The sequence below is a fragment of the Panthera leo genome, chromosome A1 (genome assembly GCF_018350215.1).
Source record: "Panthera leo isolate Ple1 chromosome A1, P.leo_Ple1_pat1.1, whole genome shotgun sequence".
NCBI lineage: Eukaryota > Metazoa > Chordata > Mammalia > Carnivora > Felidae > Panthera > Panthera leo.
In genome coordinates this window covers 198,079,376-198,099,864 of record NC_056679.1, presented here as the reverse complement: position 1 = coordinate 198,099,864, position 20,489 = coordinate 198,079,376, and the positions used below count along the sequence as shown (strand labels likewise).

Here is a 20,489-nt window from a genome sequence, read left to right as displayed (position 1 = left end):
AGAGGCAAGATCTCAGCTTCTCATTCTTTGGCTGGCTCACCCCCCTAGGTTGAGCTACTTTGGGTCAGATGAGTTTTTTATTAAAGTGTTAATGTATTTCTCAAGGGACGCAGTGTGCCGGCAGCACATCTGAAACCGGGTGCTGAATGAAAGGGTCCTGCATGCAACCGCATCTGCTTTGCATTACGTTATGCTGTGCAAAAGACAAAAATACAGCCCTATCAGTCTAAAAATACTTCCTAGTTGTTAGCCAAAAAATGCATTTATTCTTGGATTCATAAAAATGCAGGCCATGTGAAATATGTGGGGAGCATGCACTCTCATAAAAAAAAAATTGACCAAAGAAAGAGAAGAAAAAGTTAAACTTTGAAAAGCTTTTATTGAAAGAAAAAGAAGGTAGAAATGGTCAGGTTTGGGGTGAGACTGGGAAGCAGAACTGGGAAAGCTTTGTGACCAGGGGAAAAAGCACACTTCTGAGGTCCAGGCTGCCTCTGCCCTCCACTCCCCTCCTGGGAAGGCCCTGCGCCCTGGGCCAGGTTCTCCACTCTCACTGCTTTGCTTTGGGGGGCCTAGGAAGGCTGGAGGCAAGAACCATTCACAACCCCAAATCTCAGCATCGTGATCTGTGCACTGCTTCTCAAAGCTCCTACGATTTGGAACCAGTTTTTTTTCCCCTCTAATCCACGGTGAATTGGTATTTTTACAGGTTACAATAAGAATGATTTGATTAAAAGATGAAATGAAAAAGACATATAAAATGAGCCCCCATTGTTGTATTACGAGATTCAACAGACATAAAATTACACTTCAAGATCATTTTTTTTAAATTTTTTTTAACGTTTATTTATTTTTGAGACAGAGACAGAGCATGAGCAGGGGAGGGGCAGAGAGAGAGGGAGACACAGATTCTGAAACGGGCTCCAGGCTCTGAGCTGTCAGCACAGAGCCCGACGCGGGGCTCGAACTCACGGACCGTGAGATCATGACCTGAGCCGAAGTCGGACGCTCAACTGACTGAGCCACCCAGGCGCCCCTCAAGATCATTTTTAAAAAGAAAAGAATTAGTGTAGAAAGTCTGAACACACATCACAATGTCTGTAACTTATTTGATATGCAGCAATAACAACTGAGTGCCACACTTGGAACAGCACTGGAACATCAAAGAGTGTGGAGATGAGAGGTTTGCAGCCCAGCCCGACGCCACCATGTGCTAAAGGTGTACCCTTGGGCATTAATAACCATTCTGAGCCTCTGATGTCTCATCTGCAAAGTGGGATAAGACCTTCTTATAAGGACAAGAAAGGACAGAGGTAAAGTGCCTGGAAGTTTGGCGTTCAATAAATGCGACCAAGACCTAAACTACCATTAGTTTCCTACGGTGTTAGTTTCCTATGGTTGCTGTAATAAATTACCATGAATGTCGTGGCTTAACACAGATATATTCTCTTACAGTTCTAGAGGTCAGAAGTCTGAAATGAGTTTCACTGGGCTAAACTCAAGGTGTCTGTAGGGCTCTGTTCATCCTGGAGGCTCTAAGGGAGAATCCATTTTTTTGTTTTTTTCTACCTTCTGGGGGCTGCCTGCATTCTTTGGTTCATGGCCCTTTCCTCCATCTTCAAAGCCAGCCGTGTGGCATTTCAGATCTCTCTCTGACCCTGACCTCTGCAGTCTTCCTCTTCCACTTTAAAGGACCTATGTGATTACAGTAGGGCACTAGGATAATCCAGGATAATCCCTTTATGTTAAGGTCAGCTGATTAGTAAACTTAACTCTATCTGCAGATTTAATTCTCCTTTGCCAGGTAATATCCATATTCATATTCATCTTGGCATATACAAATTCCTGGGGATTAGAATGGCAACATCTTTGGGGGGACATTTTCTGCATACCCTAGCACCTAATGTCATTCATTCAACAGACATTTACTAAGCGCTCACTCTGGACGAGGCAGAGTGCTGACCTCAGGATTACAATCAGATAGAAGGCAGGTAGGTCCTAAGTTCATGGAGACTGTGCTTTAGAGAAGAAGACAATTACACAAATTACACAAATAAGAAGATAATTACACAAATTATGAATAAATACTAAAGAGTTAAAGTATATTATGAGTGCATTTTCTGGGAATCCTGATGTCAACTGAGGGAAGAGTTCATTCAACGTATGTATAAAGACAATATTCTGTGTGTGTATTAACAGATGATTGAATGGAAAGTGCTTCAGGTCACCTATATCAGAAAAATATGGAAAACTTATTAAAACTGCAAACTCGCAGAGTACAGGGCCCAGGAATTTATATTTTGTGTATATATTTATATTTTATACATGCTCCCCCCCCCCCCCCCCCCCCCCACCATGCACACGGTGATTTCTCCCTACATGACAATCTGAGAAGCAGCATTTTGGTTTCCAAACTGGGCTTGATCAAAAGAATCACTGAGTTCCACCGTCCCCCTTCAGGTCTCCTGAGTCAGATTCTTCAGGGAAGGGACCTGGGATTCTGCATTTAAAACCAACTGCCCTCCCCCCATCGACAACATATACACCAGTAATTCTTATAATCAGACGAGTTTAGAAGCACAAGTGTAGTGGAAAGAAATAACCAATGGCCTGGGAATCAGGAAGTTTAGCTTTTAATCCTTTCTTTTTCTACTTAGCCAACTCAGAACTTCAGGATCCGCAATGGTAATATTCAAACAGTGGTCTTTGAATGGGACAATTTTGCCTCCCAGGAGAGATCTGGCATTGTCTGGATACATTTTTTATAGTTATGACTGTGGACAGAGGAGGAGAGGATAGGAGATGTGTTGTTGGCAGCCCAGGGATGCTACTAAACATCACACAATGCACAAAGCGGCCCCCACACCAAAGAATTGTCCAGTTCAAGATGTCAGTAGTGAGCGCCTCGGTTGCAAAAGCCTACATTTAAGTACTGATGAAGAAGTGTTCCCAGGGAAAATCCGTACAGCAGAAGGAAAAGGAGGAGAGAGCGGGGTTGAAGGACAGACAAGGGTGAGGCGCCAGGCCATGGCTGGCAGGGAAGCTCTGGATAACAGTGTAGTTCCCACCTCAGAGCCTTCCTGGTCTGAGGTGAGGGAGCTGGAATGTTTATACTCCTGTAGATCAGTCGCAAATTATGGACGGCCTCTGATCCACAATTCTGTGTACAGGCAAAGTGAGCTTTGGCTCCAGCTTGAGAGCGCCTTCAGCCAAAGACTCAGATGCTGGTTGTTGGGATTCAAAGCATCCAGGAAGCCCTGGAGAGGATAACAGTGAAGGGGGATGGGGGGTGAGGTGGAGTATTGTCAATTCTGTTACATTAGAGCACTAGTTTCCAAACTTCTTTTTCCCTACAAATCTTTACTAGAAAAACAAAAACAAAAACAAAAACTCTTCTTAGAAGTTCTATATATAATATAATATAATATAATATAATATAATATAATATAATATAATATATTCTATATATAAAGAAGTTCTATATAATATAATATAATATAATATAATATAATATAATATGCAAACACGGAGTTGCATTGGTTGAGGAAGAGTGGTGGAGCTTAAAAAGAGAATGAAAAAAAGATGACCATATCTTCTTTTTATTTGGGATAGCCTCTGCCTAAAATGAGTTAATAATGCAAACACACTTAAATGGCATTTACTGAACGCCTCTCATGTACTAAAAACTGTTCTATTTATAATTATTTTACATATTGAAACTATGGCTACTGGTATATTATCATTTCCACTCTAAGTTTATTAAAATGTACCAAGTAACAGGTTGTTTAAAATTCAGTTAATTATAACATAAGTGATTTTATTTACTTGGATGCCGATTTGATGCTTCAACTTGTTGTTGCCTGAATAAAATGACACTATATTGTATTTTAAAAATCTAGAAAACTGCTGATGAGCCACATGTGCTTAGAAAGTATTTGAATGCCTAGCCACAATACCCATCCCTTGGGAATTTTTCAATCTGTGAAAGAATTTGAATATTTCCAGAAAGTACTTTGTTTCTTAGCAAGAATATTCTGAGTAACATCACAGGATGGGAAACCAGTAAGGGTGGGATTTGGGATAGAGAGATCTTTGTCTTATTCAGTATTTTTATTGATGACTTGACAATTATTATTTTTTCTATGTTTTTATATAGTTAAGCAGTGGGGAAGCCAAGGAGAAATGAGTCCAAGTTATTTAGGATAAGCTTATCCAGAGAAAACAATGGGTCAAAAATAATTGGGTCAAAAGCAGACAGGTTAACTTAACATAGGGTCAAATGGCATTTTGATAGAGAATGAATATTCCTGACTCCAGAACTCCTTCCTCGTAGCAAATCTACCTGGTGGAAAACCATAACATCCTTAGAAGAGAGGAGCTCCCAAGCCTTGCCTGGGTGGTACTTGTCTACTGGAGTACCCGTGGTATCTGTAGTCACCCCTGGAGGACATTAACTACTTTCCTGTCTTGGGTCATCAGGCAGGCCACTGTGTCTTAGGATGCAGTGTGGCGTGGCAATATGATGCATCAGAGAACAATAGAACAAGTGGCAAGAGAGGAGGGCATTGCTAGGCCTGACATCTGACTCCTCAAAAGTCCCTAGGAAGCATTTCTGTCACACATACACTCCTTACTTTTCTGAGAAAATGGAAGAATTGAGACTGATGGTGTCCCAGATGTTCTCCAGAACCCACTGTTGGCTAGTGTACATTTGACCCACACTTTGGCCCACCCAAGAGTATCCACCAACATGAGCCCTAGACCATTTGGAAATTTTGCCAAAGTTAAACAACATCCTTTATGAACCAAAAACAAACAAACAAACAAACAAACAAAAGAAAAAACAAAACAAAACCAAAAAAAAACCAAGAAAACTTTAACATTTAATAGCAGTGGGATTACTACTTCAAAATTCAACTTAATATTGGCAACTGTGATGAAAAATCACATTGTTTCTTTGAAGATGCACTTAGAAACTTGTAGAATTTTCTTTTTTCTCCTTTTGTGGTGAGTAGAGGGACTGAGAACATAGTAGCCAACTAATGAGCACCATTAACTGATTACTTGCCTGTGAGCTACAATCTTCCAAAGGGTTCTGCTTTTCCAACGAAATGAAGGTCAAGGAGCCACAAGATTATTTTATTATTTCACGAGAGCCTTCTTATTCTCTTATTACTCAAGAGCCTTCCAGGGGAAGAATTTTACCTGAAACAGGCTCTTCTGAAATTGGATCAAAGTGGTTCAGTTTGTAAGAAGGGTTGAAGGTTACTTGATAGAAACTGATACACCAGCCATCTATAGGAATGAAGTACTTTTCTTCCACAGCCACCAAAAGTACTATAGTCAGAAGCCCTCAGTGTCAAGCACTGAGGTGAGTTATCCAACACCCACCTGGAAAAGGGGACCCCATTGCTGGTGGTAGGTGATCCACAGTACCCTAGTACTAGGTAACTGCATTTTTTAAGACTTCCGACCAATAATGAACTGGAATGATTTACTGGTGGAAAGGAATTCATCAGGTGGTGCTTTCTATCAGACATTTGAGAAATATGAGAGAAGTAATAATTTTAAGGACAATGGCACTGAGTGGCTGTTGGTAAACTTGGTGATATGGAAAAAGATGATGAAAAGCTAAGTGTGGCTAACCGACAATTAGAAGCTAACAGTGAATGTTGGAGAGACCTTCTTGGTAGCATATAAAGAGGTATTGTCTCTTACAGTGGGAGGGCTGAGAAAGCTGAGAAACAGCCCAGAATTTGACATAGTAGTTGAGCTACAAGGAAGGCGGAAGGTTAAACTCCCGACCAAGACAGTGTATTGTGCCAAGATCAAGGCACTGGCTGCAAAAGAATGGGACTTGGACACATGGGATAGGAACATCTGGGTTGATACCCTCTCTCCCCCACCAAGTATGGATTCCCCCGATTTCTCTTAACCTTCTAAACCTGCAAAAGTCGTGCCATTGCTCTCTGCTAAGGGATAATATGGCTGCCTTGCTTAACGAAGATGCAGAGGTCTTTCTCCCATAAGGCAATATGCAACCCACTCACTCCAGAATCTGCCCTTACACCCCTCCTGGCCACTCAATAAATAGGGTTAAATCATAACATGATTGGGCTTTCCAGCTTTACATAGTATGTTGACTCTAGCATGACCTCTTCTCTGAGCCTTTTAAATACCTTTCTACAGTATGCCTTGGCAATATCTGGCATTTTTACCTCATTTGGTTGAGCCTTCCTAGTATTATGCTCAAAACATCTCCTGGGGTCTTCTCCAGGTTATTTAGTCCTATATTCTGGGAAAGAGCTCCCAAATCAATCAACCCTCCCTCACCCGCCTTTCTATTTCACCCCTTAGAGATGTGGCAGTCATCTTATCTCCATTTAATTCACCAGTCTGCCTCCTGCAGGAACCAGACAGATCCTGAAGGATGACAGTGGATGGGCACAAACTCAACGGAGGAGTAGCCCCAATCACAGCTGCTGTGACAGCTAGAGCGGATCAACACTGTCTTATGTTCATGGATCGTATGGGTCATGTATTCTTTTACAATAATATCAGAAAAGAGAATTTGATGTTTCATTTTGATTTGGAATGTACAATGGTATGTGTTCACTATCTTGCTCCAGTTCTGTGTCGACTCTCCCATTCTCTCTTCAACTATAGTCTGAAAAGATTCGGACACCCCATGGAACCTCACATTGGTTTAGTCTATTGATGGCCTCATATTAATCAGACCAGATAAGCAGGAAGTGCTCGGTTCACTGGAGGCCCTGGTGAGACTCATGCACACTAGAGAATGTAAGATAAATTCTTTGAAGATTCTAGGGTGTACTACTATATCAGTAAAATTTTTAGGTGCCCAATAGCCTGAGGCAAGCTGGGACGTACTCTCCAAAGTAAAACAAACAAACAAACAAATAATTAATAAATTAATAAATACTTCCTGTACCTCTAGCCATTAAAAAGTAAGTATAACAACTGATAGGACACCTCAGATTTTGGAGGGAGAAGTGCCCCCACATGAGAATATTGCTCTAACTGGTAGAGCGGGTAACACGAAAGGCTGCCAGTTCTGAGTTGGGACCGGAAGGAAAGGGTTTTGTGCTCGGTCCAGGCTACAGTGTTTGGACCACATAATTTAGCCTACCAAGTCATAAAGTCAGGCAGGGGCACTGGCAATCCATTATACAATGGAAGTACTACCTGGAGGACAGACCTCAGGTAGCATTGTAGAAAACAAGCCAGATATATGGGTAGGTAGCCCAGATCGCCAAGTCATCCATTACTCTTTCTCTAGTACCTGTCCTTCAGCTCACACCTGTGGCCATATACCTGTGGCCCTTTAAGACCAGCCAATGGAAGAAGAAAAGGCCTGAGCTTGGTTTGCAATGGGTCAGCTCAGTATGTGTGTACACACTGGAAATGAATTGTGGATGCACTACAGCCCCACTCAGGGCAACTTTGAAAGGCAGTGGGGAGGGAAAATCATCCCAATGGGCAGTGCTTTGGACAGTGCAACTCATTTTGTACTGAAGAAGTAATCTGAGGTTGGAATATCCATGGACCCATGGAGAGTGGTGAATTACTTGGCCAACTAGGCAGGGCCCTAAAAAGAGAAAGATTAGGACATCAGGAACAAGGGGGTCTGGAGTAGATGCTTATAGATTGTGGTAAGCAGAATAATAGCCCCCAAAGATGTCCAGGCCCCAAGCCTCCAAATCTGTGGATATGTTCTCTCACACGGCAAAAGGGACTTTGCAGATGTGATTAAGGTTATGGTCCTAGAGACTGATTTTTTAGGTGGGTCCAATCTAATCACATGAGTCCTGAAAAGTACAGGATCTTTCCAGGCTGCAGAGAGCCACACACAACAATATGGGAAGCATTGGAGAGATGGCAGCCTGAAAAGGATTTGATGTCCTGCTGCTGGTTCTTAGATGTAGAGAGCAATGTGCAAAGAGTGGAGGAAAGCCTTTTTGGAGCTGAGGTCAGCCCTTGCTGACAGCCGGTGAAGACATAAAGCCTTCCATCCTACAGCCACATGGACCTGAATTCTCCTAAAAGCTGAATGAACAAGGAAACACAGTTCCCTACAGCCTTCAGAAAGGAATGTAGCCTACTGACACCTTGATTTTAATCCAGTGAGACCCGTACTGAACCTCTGACCTACAGAACTGCATAAAATGATACATCTGCGTTGTTTTCAGCCACTGGGTTAGTGGAATTTTGTTATAGCGGCCATAGAAAATGAATACACGGGTAGACAAATGGATCTGTGTTTTGCTTAGCTGACTTCAAGAAATCTGTGGATGGGATCATTAATTAGCTGCCTACTTTGAGTATCATTCCACTCAACTTTTGTTAAGTTAAACTCAACTTTTGTCTACTGAGCATTTACTTAGCTTTGCTCAGGGTCTCCGATGAGGTAAGAATTGGTCCCCGCTCTCAAGAAACTATTTGGTAGAAGAGATGAATATTTATATAGTTATGATATAAGCAGTACTTATCATCTGCTATTACAAAGGAGGGAGATAGAGGCAGAAGGAAGAGAGAGACACAGAAAGGGATGAAGGAAAGAAGGGAGATAGGAAAGAAGAAGAAAGCAGGTATAATGATAAAAAACACAGAAGAAACAAGTTATCTTTAAACAAATGTTTATGGTTTTAAAAACTAAGAATAAACTGAGGGTTGAGGGGGGGTGGGAGGGAGGGGAAAGTGGGTGATGGGCATTGAGGCGGGCACCTGTTGGGATGGGCACTGGGTGTTGTAAGGAAACCAATTTGACAATAAATTTCATATTTAAAAAAACTATAAACAGGTTATTAACAAAAAATAAATAAAAATAAAATAAAATGGCTACAGTGGGTAAAATGAACAACTCAGGAAAAAAAATAGATGTTGGTGAGGATATGGAGAAAGGGGAACCTTCTTGCAGTGTTGGTGGGAATGCAAACTGATGCAGTCACTCTAGAGGTTCCCCCAAAATTAAAGATAGAATTACTCTATGGCCCACCAATTGCAGTACTAGGAATTTATCCAAAGGATACAGTAGGGCTGATTTGAAGGAGCACATGCACCCCAGTGTTTACAGCAGTGCTATCAACAATAGCCAAAGTATGGAAAAAGCCCAAATGTCCATGAACTGATGAATGGATAAGGAAGATGTGGTATATATATACAGTGGAATACTACGCAACAATGAAAACAAATGAAATCTTGCCATTTGAAACAATGTGGATGGAACTGGAGGGTATTATGCTAAGCAAAATAAGTCAGCCAGAGGGAGACAGATATCATATGATTTCACCCATGTGTGGAATTTGAGAAACTTAACAGATGACCACAGGGGAAGGGAAGGAAAAATAAGATAAAAACAGAGAGGGAGGCAACCTGTAAGAGACTCTCAAATGCAGAGAATAAACTGGGGGTTGAAGGGGATGGAGGGGATAGGAGGATGGGGAAAATGGGTGATGGGGATTGAGGAGGGCACTTGTTGGGATGAGCACTGGGTGTTGAATGTAAGTGATGAATCATGGGGATCTGCTCCTGAAGCCAAGACTACACTGTATACTAGCTAACTTAAGAATAAATTTTAAAAAAGAAAATAAATAAATAAACAAATGTTTAACATTGAGAAGATGATAGAAACCACTAAGGCTGTCCTGAGGATTATCACTGGAGAAGATAATCCACCCTAAAGCTCACTAAATGTGGAACCTACATGCCATGGAATATTATTCAGCCTTCAAGAAGAAGAAATTCTGACCTACGCTTTAACATGGAAACGCTAAGTGAAATAAGTGAGTCACAAAATGACAAATATGTGTGATTCTACTTACATGAGGTACTTAGAATAGGCAACTTTGTAGAGGCAGAAAGTAAAATGGTCATTGCCAGGGGCTGGGAACAGAACTTGGGCAATTGTATACTGAGTATAGCTTCCGTTTGGGAAGATGAAAAATTTCTAGAGATGGATGATGGTGATGGTTATACAACAGTTGAGTGTTCAGTGTTAAGCTACTGAAATGCACACCTAAAAATGGTTAAAAGGGTACCTGTTTTGCAATGTAAATGTTACAACTGTAAAAAAAAAAAATCTAGTACTTAAAAAACTGACCAAGATTCACATAATTGAGCCCTTTCACTCCAAATTCAGAAAGCAGGATCCAATCCTGCTCAATTCTGAAATGGGCTGCACCTTTTTTGTTTCCATGTGGATTTAGATGAGAAATTTAACATAAGAGGGAGAGAGGCGAAAAGGATTCTCCTGCATTTCCTAGCAATCTCTGCGTTTGAAAGGAACATGAGCAGAGGATATATTCAATTCTCTGACCACCATCCCACCAGAGAGCTGGGGTCAGCGAACTTCACCTTTTCCTTCTTTCCCAAAGCTTGCCTTTCTCAGAGACACAACACTTGAATGTCTGTTTTTTGTTTGTTTGTTTGTTTGTTTGTTCTTTATAGATGAGCCTTGATGCAGGTGTTGTCATTTTATATCTCAGCCCCTAATCCAGAAGCCCAGCTTCTGGCCTCTCTGGTGGCTGTCATTTAAATTGACTGCAGAGTAAACTTATTTTTTTTTCTGTGAGAAAGAGTGTATTTTGGACACTTAATTTATAGTTTCCTCCTCCTGTGTTTTGAGCTTTCAAAATGGGTCTGTATATGGGAATTTTTATCAGAAGTCCATGAGAATAATTATACACAATAAATTTTGAGAATATCTTTTGTTGACTCTTTTTTAAAAAAAAAGCAAAACTTAAAAAAAAAAAAAAACATGTTAGAAACATCCAGAGAGCATATTTTGTCTTGCTAATGAGGAATTAAGTTACAACCTGCAGTTATGCAAATTCACCTTGATCTACAGCCGATAATAGTTGTCCATTGGGCCAGCCGATGCTGCCTGGCAGATGGAACATGGTGAGCAGAGGAGAAGAAGAGAGATGTGAAAGACTGTTGGCAGACAGGACGGAGAGATCTCACAACCCACAGCGATCATCCCAGGATGATTTCCCATGACTGCCGCCAAGGGAAGATGTGACGTTTTATATTTACAACCTAAAATATTGTAATATTCAGAATATATATTTTATTTTCTATTGTATATCTGAATATGTAGGTGAACAGTTGAGGCCAGGGTCATTATCACCAAGAGTAAATGAAAAAAAAGACCCTGATTTTACTCTCTCATTCCATTTGCCACATCACGAGCAGTCTAGTATGATGTAGGTAATATATGCCTAGTTTCTCAGATTTACTGCTTAGGCAACCATCTTCAATTCGGCAAGGTCTAAGAAACGGAATTTTAGAAGTGTTATATGAGGCACGTTTGAGCGCAAGTTGAATTTCGGCTATGTAACTCAGGAGGCTGAGCTTGAAAGCCGGTTTAAGAAGGACGGTCTGTGGTGGCGTCTTTGAGAAAGTCTCATGCATGGGAATTATCGTCTGTCATGGTTGGGCGGATGGTTGGAGTGATCTAAGCAGAGCTGATCTGAATACTTCATTAGAGTGATTGCTGGTGTCAGGTAGGAGGACCTTCCTCTGCTTTTCAAGTTCCGTCTAGCTGGACTTTGAATCAAATTGACATGAGACAGATCAACAGGAGTAGATCAAATTTAATAGCAGGCTCATGGGCAATCCATGAAGACATGGAGTTCCAAAGACCATGAGGCAACAGGCAGCTTGTGTGAGCTAAGGAGAGGAGTAGGGTCAAGGAAGGCCATTAGCTGGAAAGTGAAAGGAGATGTTTTGCAAATTAAAGTTTGCCCTATTATTCAGATAAGTCTCTTAAGTAAAGGGGAGTCTGTTAATAGCACTCTTCTTGGTACAGGCTCTCCTTTCCAATGTAAATTTAGGCAGCTGTGGACCAAGAAGAGAGCTTTTTCTGCATCTGCTGGGTGTTGATTACTTTTAACTCAAAATAACGTTCAGGCCAGAGTGGCCTATCCTGGGGCAGTCTGCCCTTCGCCCCTACCATAGCTGCTGAGAAAAAAAAAGCTACCTTTTTTTTTTCTTGGAGTTTCTCCAAGCTGAAGGGTGTAAACCAGTGGCTGCAGAGAGCAAGTTCTCTACCATGTGGAATTTTTTTCTAAATGAAAAGCTAAGGCCAAGTAAAAAATAAGGCAAGAAGAGAATCGATCAGAAAAAGAGTTCTAGCGGCATTATCGCTGTCCCTCCAGAATCTAGCACTTATGACGGGAAAGTAGCAGGGGGGCAATAATATTTAATGAAGGAATAAATGAAAATCTTAGCAGCTGGATCATATCCAAGGTGTCTGATATCAATAAAAGTGAGAGCCCAAAATATTGGTGTTTATGTATCCATGTTCCTTACCTGAGCCATGTTGTGTTTGCCCACATATATCCCTTCTCCTTGAGTACAGGGATGGGTCTAATATTTTTTAAATGTAATTTATTGCCAAATTGGTTTCCGGTGCTCATCCCAACAAGTGCCCTCCTCAACAGGGGTGGGTCTAATATTACCTGTCTACCTGACCTCCAGAGATGAGATTTCTTGTTTGTCCCATCCCGCCGCTGAGTTCTATCTCTACAGCTAGAGTACAATTAATTTTATCCATTGAATATTGCTGTGGGCAGACAGCCTTATTCCATTTGTCTACAAATGAGACATTTATACCTATATTCTATAACTCTTCCTGATTTTATAACCTCCAGTCTTTTAGTTTTTAATTTGTTTCATTTTACTTTTTGAAATTTATTTTGAGAGAGACAGAGAGCACAAAGCAGGGGAGAGGCAGAGAAAGAGGAACAGAGAGGATCTCAGGCTGGCTCCACACTGTCAGCATGGAGCCCAACATGGGGCTTAATCTCATGACTGGGAGATGCTGACCCGAGCTGAAATCAAGAGTTGAACACTTAACTGACTGAGCCACCCAGGTGTCTCTACCCTCCAGTCTTTTAAAACTGGCTATCCTTTACCTGTGTCTAAATCTAATTTAGAATTCTAAAATGTTTTGGTACACATCCCAGCTGAGGAAACTGGCAAACATATGAAACCACCTGCAGGAGAATCACTGCAGACCTTTCCAAGCTACAAAAATGCTAGGGCCCTGCAGGGCTCCTTCCTACTGAGTGAAAACATCTGGGCTTGAGGCATGGCAATTCTATTTCTAGAAAACTCCATAGATACCTCGAATACATACTTCCAAACCACTGGGGTTTACTGGGTACTTGAGATCAGAAGGACCCCAGGGGCACCACATTTCCCCTGGTTCCAAACCTCTAACACCACTGTTGATGTTAAACTCTAGAAGCCCAGTTTAGAGGGACTTGGAAGAGGTGTTTCGTCCCTTCTCACCTGAGCTTCCAGTGAAAGGTACTTTCCAACACTCATTACCAGCATGGAAAATGGCCTCTTTCCTTCCTCTGTCCTCCAGGGAAGAGGATGGAGCCCCGGGCAGTCTGTGTAGTATCTGACTATTGTGGGCAATGAGGTCTGGTGACACCTAGGGAAGATCTGATGAACTCTCTCCCCTCCCCTTCTCTCTAGTTCCACATCCCACTAGGAGGGAATGAGGCCCTTCTAAAGGCTGAAGCAGATGCATATTAGACAGAAATGCAGACTTACGGCCAACTTTCCAGGATGTTCCTTAGCAAACACTGGAAGAAAAGCCCTCAGCCGGCCGGCTCGGCCCTAACTAGGCTGAGGTGGAGGGAGCATGGAAACTCCAGAGCATAAACTGGAAGGGCATTTCATTTAAACTTCAAGCTTTATTTTAATTTTGTCTGACTGAAAAAGGGCCAACTGGGAAATAGGTGTTTTTATTTCCCTCTGAATATGGCCAATGAAACTGGGGATTTGGAATAGCTGTAGGGAGCCGTGGGCATGATGTACATCAGCAAGAACGGTTTTCACAGCTGCAAAAGGGAGTTTTCTGTGTGCTTGCTCCAGTGTGAACGGGAAGGAGGTGAGGGGGTGACGTCAGTGGGGCCTCTCAGCGCACAGACTGGGTACCACACCCTTTCCCAGTACTCAAGGAGCCCCCCCCACCACACCCTGGCTTCTCCCTTCGGAACGTGGAGCTTCTGAAAGGTGCCAGAGCTCCTCCTGTGAAAGAGAAATTGCTGGTAGGGAGGGTGGGACGCAGCATTTGGGCAGGGATGAGAGAAACCCTGTCACGTGGCTCAGCCAACTTTGAGGGGACCAAACGGGCTGTGTGGTGCCTGGAGTTTTGGCATAAGACCTTTATTTCCATCTTGTACTGCTTTGAGCCAATTTAGAAAGTCTCTCTTTCTTAAATAGGAATGTATTTTAGATGTGCAAAATCTGGTTACCATATTCTCTTGGCCCATTTGCCTCAAACCAATTCTGAAAGCCTCCTTTATCCTGATTGTGCCAGCTCCTAAGCCATCCAGAATGTCCAGTTTCCACCCCCCCCCCCAACTCCACATCTTGAAAAGCAAAATTATTTTCTTCACATGGAGTAGACTATGACTTCATGGGGATAACGTAGCTCCAACGCGGCAGGGGGCACAGCGGCCGGGTGGGGGCCATTTCCACAGAATTCTCTTAGCAATAATGAACAGGCGCATGCCTCCCTGGTCCCTTGGCTCCCAGCTCATTGCTTTTCTGTTGCAGTTCTACCACTAATGTTCATTATGGTATCTGATCTTAGCAAGTCGTTTCACCTGCTAGGCAAACAATTTCCTCGTTTGTAAAATGAAGATAATTTCTCCCATTATTAATTTGCTATATACATAAAATGCCATTGTGGATATGGAAGTACTCTCAAAAAGTCGCAAATACTAGGTGAACATCTAAACATATGCACAGAGAGAGAAATGGAGATTATGAAGACAGTTCCAAGAGAGGCCAAGAGTCCAAAAACACCATCTACCACCTAAGTGCTTATTTGAGGTGATTTCAGATTCCTCAGTCTTGTGGAGAGATAGAATACCCCTTAGACACATCACAAAGAGACTTTTTATGACTTTCACTCTATGCAGCTCACAAGCCAAGGAATAGAACACCCTGGCCCCGGCCCCGGTCCTGCCTGCTCTAGTTCATTCCATCCCATGCCGTCAGACCTACTGACTTCTCTGATCATTAGTCAAGGCTGCTAGACTGGGAAGGAACCGGGGAATCATTTTATACACACTCTGGTTGATACTTGTGTATGTTGTTAATTCTCTCACTCCAAACCTAAGTGGCTACCACAGACAAGTATTACATTCTATGATCTGGACACAATTTTCTTATTATTTTCCTTCAGAAGTCCCGTGCTCAAGTCAAATGGAATACAATCTATTACTTGAAAATTCTACACTTTTTCGGGACCAAGAAAGGTGGGAAGGGAAGGAAGTTGGAGTGGAAGGAACAGCATGGCAAGAGCACAGAGAAGGAAGGTACAAATGTTCATGCGAGGTCAGGGGTGTGGGTTGGAAAAGGCGGGCTCCAAAGATGGGGATGGTTTGAGTAGGTGGGGAGGACAAGTAAGGGCAGGTGCACAGGATTTCAGAGCAGGGAGGGAGCTCAGAGCCTCTCCAGTCCAATGGCTTCTTAACTATATTCTGCAGACTGCTGGGAGTTGTAGGGAACACTGCCTCTGAAACCCAGAGGTCACAGTGTAAGAGAGTCGGGGCTTGGGGTAAGAAGAGTCCCAGGATGTGAGCATCTGGACTCTGGAAGGAAAATTTCTTTCCTTCCATGCTTAATTCATGTCCAAATACAGTGTTCAAAAGGTTAAAAAGTCGGTTGTGGAAACAATGTTGTGAAGGTAAGGAACAAAGACAAGAAAGACAAAGAAGCTGCCAGATAATATTTTAAAAGAAGATAAAATACAGCACTTTTCACAATAGGAAAAATAATCCAGAAAAGTTTTGTTTTTTTTTTTTAGAATGTAGACAAAAAGGGGAAAGGTCTGGATTATTAGAATAATAATTGGATAGGATGGAGAAATCATAAATGTAACCGATCAAAGAATTTGAAGAGGAAGGTAAACTTTCCCTGCACCGTTAAAAATTAATAAATAAAAACCGGTTGACCTAGTTTTAAAAAATATTGTTTAAGTCACTTGAGGCAAATAAGCTAATGCAGGAACCTATAGAGACACAGACTTACAGAGGTGGTTTGCATGTAGAAAAGATAGATATAAGGGGAAAAATGTGAAGAAGAGGGACTATCTTGACTTTTACTGTCTCATTACAGTTTTTTTTTTTTTTTAAATACTGTGATATTCTTAGTGAAGAGAGGACAGGAGATGGGACTAAATGCCAAGTTCAAGTAAAATAACATGACACTTCCTCCTTACCCTGAAATTCTGTCCTCTCCCACACACATGCACACAAATCAATTTATAAAACCAATAAGGAAGGGCATTTCCTTTGCTTGACAAGGAGGTTTTGTCTAACAGACAACACATTCACTTAATGGAGTTACTTGCAGGGTCGTAAATTCTATCAGAAGTAATATAAATATGACCAATTTTATACTATTGTCTAACATTTTTGTGAAGGTCCTAACCAATTCAATAAGACAGGCTGAAATAGAAAGGAAGAGACAGGGGATCATTATTTGCAATATGATTATACCTCAAAAACAGAACTAAGAGAGTTTAAGATGTTCAGGTAAAAGGTAAATATTTAAATATCAAACAATTATGCTTATAACAAATAGTTGATATTCTTAAATATTTTACAGAGTTCCAACAATAAATAGCCTTATGCAATTATAAATGGGGTCTTTTTAGAATTATATTTTTCTAAGAATTCCATGAAAAACATAAAGGACTGAAATAAATGACTTTTTATATTGCATTTCTGCCTAGGAAGATTCAATCTCATATAAATTTCAATTCTTTCCAAGTTAATCTATACATTTAACACAATTCTAATAAATTCTTCATAGCATTTTTTTTTTTTTTGGTATAGGGCAACTACATTGATTCTAACTTTCATTTGGAAGAATAAATGTATGAGAAGATTAATGAATGGAGATCTGCCCTCCCGGATATGAAAACATACTTTAAAGCCACAGTAATTAAAATACTCTGGATTTGAATGATGCCTAAAAAAAGAGAGATCAGTGAAGCAGATCAATGACTGCCTGATCTGAAGCTACATGATGTGAGAGTATGAAAGCCCGGCCTTGGACCTGCTGGCACCAGGATGTGTGTTCCTGATTCTCCCATGAGGAGTCACTCCGAAATAAGATTCCATCTGTGGAGGGAGAATGACACAGGCAACCCAGCCCTCCATCAACGGACCTCACCACTGTGGGCCTGCCAGGCTCAGAGGCGGGAAATGCAAAGACAACAAGGCCAGTTGACCAGAATTCAACATGAGCCAGCAATCCACGTTTTAACTTGAGGTTCCAGAGCCAAAAGTCACCCAATGATAGCCGCAATGCCAACAACCCAGCAGAGACAATGACCTGCTTTCCTCTGTCTTATTTAAGGGTTTTGTAGCAAGTCACACTGTGGGGAAAATTGTACGAGCTTCCCAGGGGAAGCTGTACAAGCTCCCAGTCCAGAGCCACATCCTAAGAGGTGCACTGGCAGCTGGGGACATGAAGTGGGGTCTGCAGCAGAGGTTTCACAGAGAAGTCACATTGACTTACTTCCTCCCCTAAGTTTCTGGGGCACTTGTGAGAGAGGATGCAGCTGGGCTCAGACTGAAAAGGCAATGTGGCCACAGTCCATCCTTGGGTGCAGAGAGAGAGAACTGAGATAGAACACACCAGAGCTGTCTAAGACAGTCTTCTCTACATTTGTGGAAACCTGATTTTCTGAAGAGTGGGACTAACTAGCAACTAACTTTCTTTTCTCAGCCTTGGAACTCCTGCCTTCTCCCAGACCTTACACCTCTGATTTGAGCAATGAGTGTCCAAGTGATGAGTGCTACATTCCTGTTGACTTTTTGCAAATGGTGGGCTGCCATTGTCGAACCTTGTTCATTATGTCCTTTTCAGGAAAGATGGCTGAAACAGAATCCCATTGACTTGGGGTAGTAGATGCTAGCTGCCTCAAAGGTCAAATTCCTGAAATCCTAGTTTCTTCCGAGAGCAAGGGCATATTTCCTGCTTGTGTCACACCGCATATGAGTTGGGAAGCCTTCCTCCATCTTGTAGCTTTGCCATATGCTTCATCTGATCTAAGTTCTCCTCTGCAGAGCATGTGAAGAGTGGAGAAGGAATATTGATCTGAACTCACTACCAGCCAAGAACAGGCACATACTCCACTTTTATTCATAATCCAATGCTAGATGGTCATGTGATTCCAACCTAAATGCAAAGGAGGCTGGGAATTGTTAGAGAAACGCATGTAATAATCACTGCACCAATCATCTGTGACACACTCATAATATTGGGAATGTTTCATGGATTTTCAAAATGGAAGAGCAGAACAATAGAAAGAGCTCTTGAATGCCAGTCCAGGTGCAAGGTTCCAGAGCTATTTCTGCCACTAGTTAACCCTCTGATCCTCCATACTTCAGTGTCCTCATCTGTAGAAGATAAGGGTTGCATGACCAATGTTCTTTCTAGGTCAAAAAGATATAATTCTGTGGGAAGTATATAGATGATCTTTCAACATTTCGCCAAAGATTCCTCACCTTGAACACATTAATGGAAGTCTTATGGGAGTCCAGAAAAGGGAGAGATGCTCCCTCAGAAACCTATCTATGGACTAGACTATTGTTGATTCCTCAGAGGCCCAGATTCCCAGCCAAAATGCCTAGCATGAAGCACTTCAAATCACTTCACATTCATTCCTAATGTTACAATCATAAAAAGCTCTAGGAAGAAACAATTGTAATATTACCTTGAAATGTCTTTTTCAATGCTTCTGAATGTGATCAGTTCTGATCTCTCTCCAATATAATGGGGAAAATGTGCTGTTTTTAGAAGGCAAGACATGTAAGAGCCCTGTCTTCTGAACTTAGCCCCCAAATACATTCAAGGCACTGGAAGAATGTATGTCAGACCTCCTGGAGAAAGCCCCAGTCCCTATTTCTGCAGGGCTGGAAGATACATTGCTCAGGGAAGGATTTATTCCATGTGTGGACCTAGCTGGCAGAGACTCAGCCAGCATCTGCATTTGGTATGGGCCATTTGCTTAGGAATAAAATTATGATTCACGCAGAAAGCCTAAGGCTAGAGAGTGTGGAGCCTGCAGGAAACAAAAGGCAGAGGATATGTTGGGGTGAGTATTCTAGTCATCTTTGTCCAAATGAGACAATAACTAAAAAGTGAAGGGGAGGTATCTCTGTCTTCTGTGAACTATCCCCTGTAGCTTTGTGAACTAGTTTCCCTGTCTCTTCTTGAAGGTGGGGGTGGAAATGCCTGTCTCTAGTTGACTTACTCTAAAGAGACTAGGGTTACAGTCTTGCTCTGGACTAGCCTTCTGACTGCCTGGATCTGAGACTATGTCACTCTAAAAAGCCACCCAGCGTTTCTCATCCACAACCTGTTTTGTCATCAGGGCAGGTCCGATGGAAATTTATTCTACATGGAAACCTCTAATTATTTTCCTTTCCTCTGACCAATAAGCGCTTTTTCTCTCTCCGCCCTGACCCAACCACTCTCTTCCCCTCCCCTCCTCTGAACCATTCTGTCCCCACCCCCTCCTCGACTAGCCGCTAGGGATGGTTCCAGCTCCTTACATGTTTCAGTAGGACAGTTGTTTTCAATTACATTCCAAAGCATGGGCGAGCATTTCTGAAAGCAGCTTCCCAGTTTTCAATTGACCGTGGCAATAGCAGCCTCAGAGAAGAAAACTCTTTCCAGGAAGAATGCAATCCTCACTTACTCAGAAAGCAATCTGAGGCTTCTTTTTTCCGTTGTACAGCAACAACAAAAATCACTGGGGGCTTTTCCTGTGTTCAAAAGGAGAGGTTGCTCAGCAAAGCACTCTATCTAGAAGTAAGTCCCTCAGAGGTCAGGATGAAGGGGCCATCACAGAGACTTACAGCCTCCAGGGCTGGGCGGAGACCCAAGAAAAGCAAGAGTGAAGGCCCAGGTCTTTCACTGCTGGAGAGTGTGTGAAATGCAGGCCAAAATTAGGCCTCACAGTCTGCAAAACTAAGCTTCTCCATCTGCAGCAAGAAAAGAAGCTTGGAACTGCCTGGCTAGAGTACTGATTGATAGGAGACAACGAGAAGAAGGCAGAAGGAGAATAATAAGAGAATAAGTCAGGAAAGGGGGTCGAGGCCGGGCTCAGCCACAAACCATCTGTCTGTCTTGTGCTGGAGACCTTCCTTTTGTTTCTTTAGATCCATTTTCCACCCTCTCCATCCTGCTGTCTGTCTTGAGAGGCTGCTTCCCAAGGACTGAATCAAGAGCAACATGGTCAAAAAAAAAAAAAAAAAAAAAAAAAAAAAAAAAGAGCAACATGGTCTCTGGCTTCTGGTTGGGGTCAGTGGATGGCAGCACCTGGATCAGAGATCAGGATCTCCTCAGGAGATCAGAGGGAGGAGGTGGGTGGGGCATTTGTTCCCCAGCTTTCTCTCTCTACACTTTAAGGTTGGCTGCTTCTA

At 42.1% G+C, this 20,489-nt stretch overlaps 1 long non-coding RNA gene across 1 annotated transcript; it reads right to left on the bottom strand.

Annotated features, from left to right (window-relative positions):
* Window positions 1-2,685: 2,685 nt before the first annotated feature.
* LOC122201772 lies at window positions 2,686-20,292 on the bottom strand. The gene is made up of 3 exons (XR_006194333.1): window positions 20,182-20,292; window positions 19,617-19,829; window positions 2,686-3,254 (listed from the first exon to the last, which is right to left on the bottom strand). It is a non-coding gene; the product is annotated as an uncharacterized LOC122201772 (long non-coding RNA).
* Between the last annotated feature and the right edge of the window lie 197 nt (window positions 20,293-20,489).